This window comes from Canis lupus, chromosome 21 (assembly GCF_048164855.1).
Source record: "Canis lupus baileyi chromosome 21, mCanLup2.hap1, whole genome shotgun sequence".
NCBI lineage: Eukaryota > Metazoa > Chordata > Mammalia > Carnivora > Canidae > Canis > Canis lupus.
In genome coordinates, this window is record NC_132858.1 from 171,271 (window position 1) to 186,024 (window position 14,754).

General features: G+C 37.0%; 1 protein-coding gene across 2 annotated transcripts in view; it reads left to right on the forward strand.

The window, feature by feature from the left end:
* Positions 1 to 14,754, forward strand: part of LOC140612208 (membrane-spanning 4-domains subfamily A member 13-like) — a 74,564-nt gene that overhangs the window by 29,626 nt on the left and 30,184 nt on the right. For both annotated transcript variants that reach the window (XR_012013507.1, XR_012013508.1), the window contains exon 7: positions 10,679 to 10,732. The gene's annotated coding sequence lies outside the window, so the exon portion shown is untranslated. The remainder of the gene's footprint in view (positions 1 to 10,678; positions 10,733 to 14,754) is intronic.

A 14,754-nucleotide genomic window follows, 5' to 3' on the forward strand; every position in this document is an offset into this window, starting at 1 on the left:
ATATTAAAACAAGAAAAATTCTTGATATGAAGAAATTTCATCAAAAGTGTCAATCCACCAGGAAGATATAATTCTACATCAGTATATAAATAGTAACTGTCATTAAAATACATAAGGCAACGGTGGGAAGAACTAAAATGATGGTCATGATTATACTGGGAAAATTTTAGCAACTCTTCTTAATTGATGGAACAAGCAGACAAAAATCAGTATAGGTTTGAATAAAACATAACACTATCCACCCACCTGAATGGCAAGAAAAAAAGAAAAAGAATGATAACATCAACTCTTTTGGACCTTGTAGAGAACCTGTAAACTACGTACCCAGCATGTAGTAATATATATATTGTTAATACCACTTGGGATAATAGTTTGAGGCTATCCAATACTAAAAACTCCATTCCTAGTTTTATAGACTAAAAATTAATACATATGTTAAACAAAAGACAAGATACTCATAGAATTAGTCACAGAATTAGTATTCTGAACACCAACTGAAAATTCCAATCATGAAATGGGCAAAAGACATGAAGAGAAATCTCACAGAGGAAGACATAGACATGGCCAACATGCATATGAGAAAATGCTCTGCATCACTTGCCATCAGGGAAATACAAATCAAAACCACAATGAGATACCACCTCACACCAGTGAGAATGGGGAAAATTAACAAGGCAGGAAACAACAAATGTTGGAGAGGATGCGGAGAAAAGGGAACCCTCTTACACTGTTGGTGGGAATGTGAACTGGTGCAGCCGCTCTGGAAAACTGTGTGGAGGTTCCTCAAACAGTTAAAAATATACCTGCCCTACGACCCAGCAATTGCACTGTTGGGGATTTACCCCAAAGATACAAATGCAATGAAACCCCGGGACACCTGCACCCCGATATTTATAGCAGCAATGGCCACGATAGCCAAACTGTGGAAGGAGCCTCGGTGTCCAACGAAAGATGAATGGATAAAGAAGATGTGGTTTATGTATACAATGGAATATTACTCAGCTATTAGAAATGACAAATACCCACCATTTGCTTCAACGTGGGTGGAACTGGAGGGTATTATGCTGAGTGAAGTAAGTCAGTCGGAGAAGGACAAACATTATATGTTCTCATTCATTTGGGGAATATAAATAATAGTGAAAGGGAATATAAGGGAAGGGAGAAGAAATGTGTGGGAAATATCAGAAAGGGAGACAGAACGTAAAGACTGCTAACTCTGGGAAACGAACTAGGGGTGGTAGAAGGGGAGGAGGGTGGGGGGTGGGAGTGAATGGGTGACGGGCACTGGGGGTTATTCTGTATGTTAGTAAATTGAACACCAATAAAAAATAAAAAAAAATAGATGGATTAATTTTGGACAAAAATATCAAGCACAAAGTATTACATAGTTCAGGATTCAATTTACTCAAAGATCAAAGCAAGTAAAAGTCCTTTTAGAAGTCAATATAACTTTTCAGAAGAAAGAATGAGTATAAACACATTTCTAAATATTCTTTAGAAAAAAAAAAGAAAAAGAAAAAATATTCTTCAGGTCAAACAAGTCTCTAGGGGAATTTTTAAAAATGTATTGAACTACCTGCTAAAGAAAATGTCACATAACAAATTTTGTGTGATGCAGCTATAACAGTGAAATTCATAGCATTTAATTTTTACATTAAAAAAGAAGCATCCTTAAATCAATAATGTAAGTTCTAAACTTAAGAAACTTGAAAAAGAACAAAATGTACCCAAAGCAAACAGAAAGAAGCAAAAAATAAATCAAACTGAAAATATAAAAATAGATTAAATGAAACAAAAACATGATTGTTGAAAAGATCCATAAAATTGGCAAAACTTTATAGCAAGATTGACAGAGAGGCAACACATTACTAACAATTTATGAAATAAAATTTCACTATTGATCCTGCAGATATCAAAAGGACAATATAGAAATTCTACAAACAATTCTATATGCATGCATGAACTCAACAACTTACATGAAATTCTTTGAAGAGTACAAGTTATCACCCCTAATATGAAATAGATCATTTGAATAGCCCTGTAACTATTTTAAAATTTGAATTGATAACAGACAACTAGCTGCAAAAGAAATTTCCGAGCCTACATTGTTTCACTGGAGATGTACCAAATATTTTAAGGAAAATTACCATCAATTCTACACAATCTCTTTGTGAAAATACAAGCGGAGGAAACACTTTACATATCATTCTAGGAAGCTAGTATCACCCTGATGGCTAAATAATACAAAGGCAGTAAGTACAAACAACAGTAACAACAAACTACAGACCATATCCCTCATGAATACAAATGCAAAAACTCTTAAAGTGCTAACAAATATAAAAACTTGAGTGGATCTTAAGAGCATTATTCTGAGTGGAAAAACAAGGTCAATTTCAAAAAGGTCACATACTGTGTAATTCCATTTATATAAACATTCTTGAATGACAAACATGTAAAGATGGAAAACATGTTAATGACTGCCAGGGGTTACAGATGGTGAGAAGATGGGAGATGGTTGTGACTACAAGGGGGTAGCATCAGAGAGATCTTTGTGGTAATGGAATAAGTCTGTATCTTGATAAAATGACATAGAACTCTATACACACATAGTACCAATATCACATTTTTAGTTTGGATATTGCACTATAACAATGTAAGATATAACCACTGGGGATACTGGATGAAGGCTACATGGGATATTTCTGTACTATCTTTGTGAATCTATAATTTTGTGAAGCTTTGTGAATCTATAATTACTACAAAATAAAAAGTTAAAAACAAAAAAGGGGTTGTGATATCACAGGGCTAAAGGAGGGCTTGCCAAGAGATGGTAACATTTATTTAAATGCGGTGGGAGTTACATGGATTTCCACTTTGTTTTGTTCATCTACCTGTATACTTGATAAGTACAGTCTTTTCTATATTTAATTCAACCTGATTATTTTTTAAAGATTTTATTTATTTATTCATGAGAGACACAGAGAGAGAGAGAGAGACAGAGACACGGGCGGAGGGAGAAGCAGGCTCCTTGCAGGGAGCCTAATGCAGGACTTGATCCCAGGACCCTGGGATCATGACCTGAGCCAAAGGTAGAGATGCTCAATCACTGAGCCACTCGGGTGCCCTCATTCTTTATTTTTTAAAGGTTTTATTTATTTATTTATTTATTTATTTATTTATTTATTTATTTATGAAAGACACAGAGAGAGAGGCAGAGACACAGGCAGAGGGAGAAGCAGGCTCCATGCAGGGAGCCTGACATGGGACTTGATCCCAGGACTCCAGGATCATGCCCTGGGCTGAATGCAGTGCTAAACCATTGAGCCATCCGGACTTCCCCCAATTCTTTTTTTTTTAATATGAGAATGGATGGAACCAGCCAGAATGAAAGTACTGAGTGAATTGTAAAGAATTCTGAGGGGGGCGGGGAATACCCTGGAGAAACCTAATTTTAAAATTCATGACAAGAAAGACAATGTAACAGAGTCTAGGCTGTGTCGTAGAAATTAAAGAAAATTAGAGAATTATGGTATTATGAAAGTCAAAGGAGAAGTGAGTTCCAAGTGTGTCAAATAAGTAATGGAAATGGCAAATAAAGTATTGGCACTTATATCTTGGGCCAAATTTCAGGAGGTAAAAAAGGATGTAACAGTATATGAAAAAGTAGAGACAAGAGTATAAATTAATTTATACTATTTATATTCTGAAGAAGATTAGGAGAAAGTTGCCTTGCATAAAGGCCAAGAGAAATGAGAGGGTACAACAGAGAGTTGATAACTTGTAGATTGTACAAATGATCACAAATTCTCCGCATCCTTTAAAATGTGACTTTGAAGCTCCTAAATGTATTAACAATTATTAACAGATCTGAAGGCAAAAATAGACAGCAGTGCAACAATATCAATAGTGATAAGAATGATCCAGAAAGTCAGTAAGGAAATAATATACCTGAACTCTACTTTGGAACAAACAGATCTAACAGACATATACAGAACTTTTCATTCAAAAGCAGCAGAATACATATTCTTCTCTAGGGCACATGGAAGATTTTCCAAAATGGATCATATATTAGGTCATAAAACAGGTCTTCACAAATTTAATAAGAGTCAAAACATATCAAATCTTTTCCAACTTTTCCAGTGACAGTGTTATGAAACTATGTCAACAATGTGAAGAAAGCTGAAAAATTCACAAATATGTGAATATTAAATAATATACTTCTGAATGGTAACCAAATGGTCAAATAATAAATTGAAAGAAAATTTTAAAAACTCTTAAGACAACAGAAATGGAAACACAACATATCAAACCTTATTTGATGTGGTAAAAGCAGTTCAAAGAGGGACATTTATAGCAATAAATGCCTACACTAAGAAACAAGAACAATCTCAAATAACCTAATCTTACACTTTAAGAATGTAGGAAAGAATGAATAAGCTAAGCCCAAAGTTAGTAGAAGGAAAGATATAATAAGGAAATAAATGAAAGAGACTAGAAAGACAATAGAAAAGGTCAATGAAACCAAGAGTTGGATTTTTGAAAAGATAAAATGACAAACCTTTAGCTAGATTAAGGAAAAAAGGTAACTCAAATTAATAAAATTATAAAAGAGGAGACATTACAACTGATTCCAAACAAGTTTAAAGGGTCATAAGAGACTACTATGAATAATCATATGCCAATAGATTATATAACTTAGAAGAAAGGGATAAATTCCTAGAAACTATAACTTACTAAGACTGAATCATGAAGTAATAAAAAATCTGAACAGACCAATAAACAAGCAAGGATATTGAATTTGTAAATTCCCAAACAATACAGGCCTAGAACCAGATGGCTTCATTGATTAATTCTACCAAACACTTAAATAATTATTGCCAATTTTTCTCAAACTCTTCAAAATAACTGAAGGGGAAGAAACACTTTTAAGCTTATTTTACAAAGCCAGCCTTACCAAGAAATGTGTGGGAAATATCAGAAAGGGAGACAGAACGTAAAGACTGCTAACTCTGGGAAACGAACTAGGGGTGGTAGAAGGGGAGGAGGGCGGGGGGTGGGAGTGAATGGGTGACGGGCACTGGGGGTTATTCTGTATGTTAGTAAATTGAACACCAATAAAAAATAAATTAAAAAAAAAAAGCCAAACAAGTGCACTATAAGAAAAGGAATTACAGGTTAATATGACTATTGAACATAGATGTAAAAATCCTCAACAAAATATTAGCAAACTGAATTCAACATTACATTAAAATGGTCATACATCATGATCAAGTGGAATTATTGCTGGGATGCAAGGATAGTTCAACATACCCAAATAAATAAATATGATGTGACACATTAACATGATGAGGGATAAAAATCATATAATCAATTCAATAGATGCAGAAAAAGCATTTGACCAAATTTAATATTCTTCATGATAAAAAAAACTCAAAAATTAGGAATAGAATGTGCCCCAACTAATAAAGGCTATATATGACAAACCCACTATTAACATCATACTCAATGTTGAAAGCTGAAATCTTTTCCTCTAAGATCAAAAACAATACTAGGATGCTCACTCTTGCCATTTCTATTCAACACAATACTGCAAGTCCTAGCCTGAGCAATTAGGCAACAAAAAGAAGTAAAAGATGTCTAAATCAGAAAAGAAGTAAAATCATCTCTATTTGCAAATGACATGGTATTATAAAGAGAAAACCCTAAAGTTTCCAAAAAATCTCTTAGAACTAATAAATGAATTCAGTAAAGTTGAAGGATACAAAATCAACATAAAAAATCATGGCATTTTTACACATTAACAATTAACTAACTGAAAGAGAAATAAAAGAATCTAATTTATGGTAATATCAAAAACAATAAAATACTTAGGAATGAATTTAACCAAGATAGTGAATGATTTGTACACTGAATACTTTAGCATATTGATGAAATAAATTGAGGAAGACACAAATAAATGAAAAGATAACTCATGTTCTTGGAAGGGAGGAATTAATAGTTTAAATATCCATACCTAAAGGGATCTACAGTTTCAATGCAATCCATAAAAATTCCAATGGTATTTTTCTAAGAAATAGAAAAAAAGTATCCTAGAATTCATATGGAACCATAAAAGACCATAAATAGCCAAAGCAATCTTGAGAAAAAAGAATAAAGCAGAGGCATCACACTTCCTAATTTATTTTTTTTAATTTTTATTTTTTATCACATATTTTTTAATTGGAGTTCAATTTGCCAACATATAGCATAACACCCAGTGCTCATCCCATTATGTGCCCCCCTCAGTGCCCGTCACCCAGTCACCCCCACACCCTGCCCACCTCCCTTTCTACCACCCCTTGTTTGTTTCCCAGAGTTAGGAGTCTCTCATGTTCTGTCTCCCTCTCTGATATTTCCCACTCATTTTTCTCCTTTCCCCTTTATTCCCTTTCAATATCTTTTATATTCCCCAAATGAATTGTACCATATAATGTTTGTCCTTTTCTGATTAAATTATTACACTCAGCATAATACCCTCCAGGTCCCACCACGTTGAAGCAAATGGTGGGTATTTGTCATTTCTAATGGCTGAGGAATATTCCATTGTATACATAAACCACATCTTCTTTATCCACTCATCTTTCTATGGACACCGAGGCTCCTTCCACAGTTTGGCTATTGTGGACATTGCTGCTATAAACATCGGGGTGCAGGTGTCCCAGCATTTCACTGCATCTGTATCTTTGGGAGTAAATCCCCAGCAGTGCAATTGCTGGGTCACAGGGCAGATCTATTTTTAACTCTTTGAGGAACCTCCACACAGTTTTCCAGAGTGGCTGCACCAGTTCATATTCCCACCAACAGTGCAAGAGGGTTCCCCTTTCTCCACATCGTCTCCAACATTTGTTGTTTCCTCCCTTGTTAATTTTCCTCATTTTCACTTGTGTGAGGTGATATTTCATTGTTGTTTTGATTTGTATTTCCCTAATGGCAAGTGATGCGGAGCATTTTCTCATGTGCGTGTTGACCATGTCTATGTCTTCTTTGGTGAAATTTCTGTTCATGTCTTTTGCCCATTTTATGATTGGATTGTTTGTTTCTTTGCTGTTGAGTTTAATAAGTTCTTTGTAGATCTTAGATACTAGCCCTTTATCTAATATGTCATTTGCAAATAATTTCTCCCATTCTGTAGGTTGTCTTTTAGTTTTGTTGACTGTTTCTTTTGCTGTGCAAAAGCTTCTTGATGAAGTCCCAATAGTTCATTTTTGCTTTTGTTTCTCTTGCCTTCATGGATGTATCTTGCAAGAAGTTACACTGGAAGCCTTTCCCCTAAGATCAGGAACAAGACAGGGATGTCCACTCTCACCATTGCTATTCAATATAGTACTAGAAGTCCTAGCCTCAGCAATCAGGCAACAAAAAGACATTAAAGGCATTCAAATTGGCAAAGAAGAAGTCAAACTCTCCCTCTTCGCCGATGACATGATACTCTACATAGAAAACCCAAAAGCTTCCACCCCAACATTGCTAGAACTCATACAGCAATTTGGCAGTGTGGCAGGATACAAAATCAATGCCCAGAAGTCAGTGGCATTTCTATACACTAACAATGAGACTGAAGAAAGAAAAATTAAGGAGTCAATCCCATTTACAATTGCACCCAAAAGCATAAGATACCTAGGAATAAACCAAACTAAAGAGGTAAAGGATCTATACCCTAAAAACTATAGAACACTTCTGAAAGAAATTCAGGAAGACACAAAGACATGGAAAAATATTCCATGCTCTTGGATTGGCAGAATTAATATTGTGAAAATGTCAATGTTACCCAGGGCAATTTACACATTTAATGCAGTCCCTATCAAAATACCATGGACTTTCTTCAGAGAGTTGGAACAAATTGTCTTAAGATTTGTGTGGAATCAGAAAAGACCCCGAATAGCCAGGGGAATATTAAAAAAGAAAACCATATCTGGGGGCATCACAATGCCAGATTTCAGGTTGTACTACAAAGCTGTGGTCATCAAGACAGTGTGGTACTGGCACAAAAACAGACACATAGATCAATGGAACAGAATAGAGAATACAAAATTGGACCCTCAACTTTATGGTCAACTAATATTCGACAAAGCAGGAAAGACTATCCACTGGAAAAAGGACAGTCTCTTCAATACGTGGTGCTGGGAAAATTGGACAGCCACGTGCAGAAGAATGAAACTAGACCACTCTCTTGCACCAGACACAAAGATAAACTCAAAATGGATGAAAGATCTAAATGTGAGACAAGATTCCATCAAAATCCTAGAGGAGAACACAGGCAACACCCTTTTTGAACTTGGCCACAGTAACTTCTTGATTACAGCAAATTTTAAACTTATATAACCTGATGTCAGTTTTCAAAGTTAGTGTGAATATGGGAGGTACACAGAACACAGATTACCTCATTGTGCAGAGAAACAATCTAAGGAACAGAGTAGATACATATTTGCCGAAGCATTCATGTATCTAATAAAAAGCAGAGATAAGGACCAAAGTCCAGGTTAGCTGACCAATGCTCTTCCCTCTACACTGCGGGGAGATGAAAGGTAGAAAGGACTTTTGCTGACGGTAATCTAGCAGAAAAGTGGAGAGGAGGACATTTGATGGAGATGTCTCTGCCGAGGCAGCCAGGGAATCCGGAGCGGCCCAGATCCGTAGTCAGAGTGTCATGGTAACACAGGCAGGAAAGGCTGTGTCAGCTGCGGATCCGCTCCTCATCTCCTGCCAGGCCAGGGTCCTGGGAACCAGCGCTCAGCAGAACTTGGAAGCCCCCACCCACGCCAGTGGCGGCGCGGGGCTCCTCGCGCTGTGCCTCCAAGCCACGCTCTTGGCCACAACCGCAGCGTTGGAGCCACGCGCCGCGGGGCGAGGGGGCCAGGGGATGAGGGGCGCGGCTGAAGAAGCAGCGCCGCTGGGCCAGCGCTGCGGCCAGGACTCCAGGTGGACAGGTGCAGTGGACAGGTGCAGCACTAGGGCGCCACTGGTGAGATTACGCCCCTCTAGCTCTGTGGTCAAGTGCTGGCAGGGATCCTTGGTGGTCCATGTGGACCACTCCAAGGGCAGGCGCTTCCAATGCTAGTTCTTGTTTGAGTTTCGGTGTTGTGCCAGTTTTTCTTATCTGCTCCCCAACACAATCCTACAGGGGTTTTTGGTTTGAAGTTTTTTGTTTTGTTTTGGGTTTTTAGTTTGGTCTTGTTTTCGGGGGTTGGTTTTGTTCGCGGGTGGTGGTGGTGGTGGTGGTGGTTTTCTGTTTGTTTTGTTACCAAGAAAACAACCTTTGAAAGAATAAATGGTGTGAACAAGGCCACAAAGTAACTGGTGAAGAGCAAAATTTGAACTTCAGTTTTATTCTTTCCACTATCACTTTCTACCTTTTCTCAGCTTCAAGCATCAGTAGTCCATCTCAGGAGCAACTAGAACTGTGAGATTTGCTGGTTTATGCAAATGAAAGGAAAAATTTGTAAATTATAAATTTCAAGACGGGTCTTAGACTTAAGGTGTGGTTATCAATAAGAGGTTGAAGAAAAAAAGAGCCATCAGACATTAGAGATTCTGGAGAGTAGGTTCTCAAAGCCATGTGAGATAAATTAGAAGACAAGACCATAAAAAATAAAAGACTCACATTGCAAAAAATGGAAACTATCTCGTAGTAGTTTTAGCAAAATGAAGATTTATTTACTGTAGTATGTGAATAGATTTGTTGACATAATGTAAGGGCAAGAAGTCAGCCATTTTTCTAAAAGGAACTTGAAGGAGAAAATTTAAAGCCATCAGAAACTCAGGGAATTCTTCTCTTTCTCCATATCTTCAGGTCTTTGAATGTCCTTTCTGTTTAACTCTCTCACTCTCAAAACTCACCTTCTCTACCATTTTGTCCAGTAGGGTGGAGGATGACAAAGGACTGTTCCCCAATGTCTTAGATCTTCTCATGATGAAGTATATTATGGACCCAATTTGAGTTAGATCTTCAGCCCAATCAGCTAGAATACAGAAAAAAATCCCATGGATACTAAATATGCAGCCTAAGACTGATAAGAATTCTACAGAAATCTCAAAGGTTATCCACAATTTTAATGATAGATATCTATGAGTTTTAATTGACCTATTGAACACCTCACCTACATTTCTGTAGGTCTCTAACTTGTGAAGCCACCTTTCCAAAATAGAATATATGACACTTTAATTCTCAGCTTCCCTTGCAGCCAATGGAGTCATGTGAATAGATTCTGTCAGTCTGGTGTCCCTGCACCAGATTTTAATTTGTAAAAAAAAAAAAAAAAAGAATAGCATGGAATGAGAGAATAAAGCTCAGCAAACAAAAGTCCAGTTTCCCTAAGCCTGTGAATGTGGAGGTATGGGTAATTTCTAGAGGGATTGATAGATCAGAGCAGCCACCCCATACAACTTGCTACACTCTAACTTAAGTTTGGCAAATGAATAAAACTATTTGAGAAATAATTATTTTCAAGATAGCAATCTTGATGGTTTGGTGAAAAACATCTCTCAAGAGACTAGGAGATATTGAAAAATTAGCAGCTCTAGAAGTAGATTTTTCTCTTGATTTTAAGTATCTTACCCAAGAAAATAATTAATATTAACTTAATATTTTCCTACAGAAAAGAAATACATTTATCCTCTCATTTTTCTTCTGTCTCTTTAGTGAAAAATGCCAAGACGTCATCTGCAGATAAGAAAAGAAACAAGATTGTTGGGGGTAAGAACTAAATGCTACTTGAGCAAATAAATGACTTCAGACTACTAAAGAGACTTTACCACCTTTATTAGGATCTTTCCAAATGGAGAAGAGTTAAGAGTTATGTAATATCTGAATTTTCCACATACAGCCTGATCAGATAAGCTGTATGTCAGGCTAAAGTTAAATAAGGCAGGGATTATTAAGGCATCAACTACATTTAAATAGCCCCAAACCATTACAACCTCATTGTATTCTCAGAAAATATACTCTAAGTCTGGAAATGGGTAGAAAATTCCTTTTGGGCATCAGTAAATTATTTCACGCTAGGCTGGGACACCTAGGTGGCTCAGCAGTTGAGTGTCGCTTTTGGGTCAGGGTGTGAACCCCGGGATCTGGGAATCGAGTCCTGCATCGGGCTCCCCATGAGGAATCTGCTTCTCCTCTGCCTGTCTCTGCCTCTCTCTGTGTCTCTCATGAATAAATAAATAAAATCTTTTTAAAAAAACTATATTTCACGCTAAACTAATGGTAACATAGTCCCAACTGAGATGATCATATTGTGGAAACTATATTCAGGAGAAGGCACAGACACAAAGACACAAAACTTTGTGGAAGGTGATCATAATGGCACTATGTTCTTGAGTCCATCCCCCAGACATGCCACTGTTTTAGCAATCATCTCCCATCAAATGCAGCAGGTTGTATCCTTTTGCGTTATCTACCCATATTGCTGGGTGGCAGAGCCAGATTAGGAATCAAACCAAAAGGATTAAAGCTTGGTCCAGGAATATTCCCAACATCTCAAGTCTATTATTGCCTTCACTTATTTAGGATCTACCCTATCTGCTAGAATTGAACTAAAAATTTACATTAAAGCAAGCAATGGACCCAAAATTTCCTCTCCTCATTCCCAATATTGTAATATTAAAGATTTTAATTCCTAATCCCCTTACCCATTTACCTGGGTATTGAGAAGAAATAGTTAAGTGTGTCTGAGAATAAATAGGTATGTTACTGGCCACATTATTGCCCTTTTAATGAGATCTACCATTACCCAAGGGCCCAGGGTCTCATTTCATTCAATAAAACATCCCAACTTCCAATTCTGGACAAAATGGAGTAGACACACTTCTCTCTATTTCTATTGCTAATTACAGCTAAAATTTTGGACAACTATAAGATGACTCTGAAAGGTATAGAGGAGGCAGAAGAGCTAGAGACCTTGGAATCCAAGGAATGACATAGTGGGGAGTTTCCTGGGGCTTTTTGTGATTTGTTGTGGTGGTGGTGGTTTGGTTTGGTTTGGTTTGCTTTTTTTGTGTGTTTTGTGGTTTGTTTGTTTGTTTTTGGTTTTTGGTTTTTTGCTCTAACTATCCAAAACTGAGTGCTCAAGAAGCCTATAACACAGAAACACTAATAAGCACAAGGAAAAAAAAGCCTATCATAGATCCAAGAAAGAGACAGCCTAGAAGAGCAGAAAACTTGAGACAATAACTTCCCTACTCTAGCCAAACACAATAGGAAAAACTATAGCCCCACCCTTACCTCCATAAACAAAGGCTATGCAGGAACCTAGATTTCCACCATTACCTGGCTAAAACAAAGCCCTTCCTCTTCCTCAGGGTGGTCTCAAGAGAAAGCTAAGTGGGAGGCTAAGACTTTCTTCATCTCTCAGCAGGAATAAGTCCCCTAACCTAGCCTTCCCAGTGTCAGTAGAAGCCACATGGGGAAACAATAATGTGGTGACCCTACCCCAACCAGCCATGATGGGATCAGCAGAGGCTTAGTGGGGAGCCCTAAGATACCCCTCTCCCTCACAGTGTCAATGGAGACTGAATAGGCTATCAAATTCCTGCTTAGCAATAGCAAGGCCACGCCCCCATGTCCTTGCCAACACAGTACAAGAGAAGATTTGCCAAAGCAAAAGATTTAAGTGATATGTTTTTTAAACTTTACATAAACATAAACTTAAAATTTACCATCAGACCCATTTTTAAGTGTACAGTTCGGGGCATTAAGTACATCCACATTGTTAGGCAACCATAAGCATTGCTCCTCTACAGAACTCTTCATTTTGCAAAACTAAAATTCTATACTGGCTAAATAATAACTCTCCCTCTCTCTCCCCATTGCCCCTAGCAGCAACAATTCTACATTCTGTATATGAATTTGACTTCTCTAGTACCTCGGATACGTGGAATCATGTAGCACTTGTTCTTTTGTGATTAGCTTATTTCACTTAGCAAATGTTTCCCAGGTTTGTCCATGATGTAGTTTATGTCAGAATTTCCATCTTTTTCAAGGCTGAATAACACTCCATGTATGTATAACTACACTATTTATTTATTTATTTATTTATTTATTTATTTATTTATTTATATAAATAAATTTATTTTTTATTGGTGTTCAATTTGCCAACATACAGAATAACACCCAGTGCTCATCCCGTCAACTGCCCCCCTCAGTGCCCGCCACCCAGTCACCCCCACCCCCCGCCCTCCTCCCCTTCCATCACCCCTAGTTCGTTTCCCAGAGTTAGGAGTCTTCCATGTTCTGTCTCCCTTTCTGATATTTCCTACCCATTTCTTCTCTCTTCCCCTCTATTCCCTTTCACTATTATATATATTCCCCAAATGAATGAGACCATATAATGTTTGTCCTTCTCCAATTGCCTTATTTCACTCAGCATAATACCCTCCAGTTCCATCCACGTCAAAGCAAATGGTGGGTATTTGTCATTTCTAATGGCTGAGTAATATTCCATTGTATACATAAACCACATCTTCTTTAAATCCATTCATCCATCAATAAGCACTTGGCTATTGTGAATAATGCTCCTATGGACATATGTGTAAAATATCTCTTTGAGTCCCTGCTTTCAATTCTTTTATACATGCATATATATATATATATATGTATATGTCTACATATATATATGAATAGAAATATATATATGAATAGGAATATATATGAATAGAAATGCTGGGTCATATACTTCTATGTTTAACCTTTGAGAAACTGCCAAACTCTTTCCATAGCAGTAGCAGCATTTTACATCCCCACCAACAGTGCACAAAAGGTCTAATTTCTGCACATCTTCTTTACTTGTATTCTTTTATGATGATAGCCATTTTAATGGGTAGAAAGTGGTATTTCTTACTGTGGTTTTGATTAGCATTTCCCTAATTATTAGTTAGGATGTTGAGCATCTTTTCATGTCCTTATTGGCCATTTGTATATATTCTTTACAGAAATGTCAAGTCCTTTGCCCATTTCTTAATTGGATTGTATGTTTTTGTTATTGTGTTGTTGAGTGGCAGGAGTTCTATATATTTTCTGGATATTTACTCCTTATCAGATATATGATTCACAAATTTTTCTACCATTTTGTGGGTTGTCTTTTCACTCTCTTGTGTTCCTTGATGCATAGAAGTTTTAAATTTTGATGTAGTTCAATTCATCTATTTAAAAAAAATCATTGCCAAATCCAATTTTTTGAAGCTTGTCTCCTATATTTTCTAATAAGAATTTGTAGTGTCATTCCAGCCTATTGATAGTGATTTGGGGGGATAGTAAACATGTCTCTGCTTGAGTCAGATATTATACCAAGGTCTAGTTCCTTATTCTGATACTGTACTATAAGTTACATAAGATGTAGGCCATCAGGAGAGTCCAGGTTCAGGGTGCACAGGACCTCTCTGTACTATTTTTTGCAAATTCCTGTGGATTTGTAATTATTTTAAAAAGTTATTAAACTCAGACTTCAGACAAATTCATTGTCTTCTATGAAACTCTACATCAACGCAGTGTGGGAAAAGCCCTATCTACCCCACTGTCCCCTTGCTTCATTCCCTGCCACAATCTTTCAGAAGTGTCACTAAATGCATAGTTGTGTGTTGCCTGGAAGACAGAGTACTCTCCAAATGAGAGAGATATCCCCACCAATTAGCCACTTCTTGGCTGTCCTCATAATCACATACTATAACACAAGCTTATCGCAAACTTCAAGTTAAAGTTATCCCGTTTAAGAGGATTTGTGA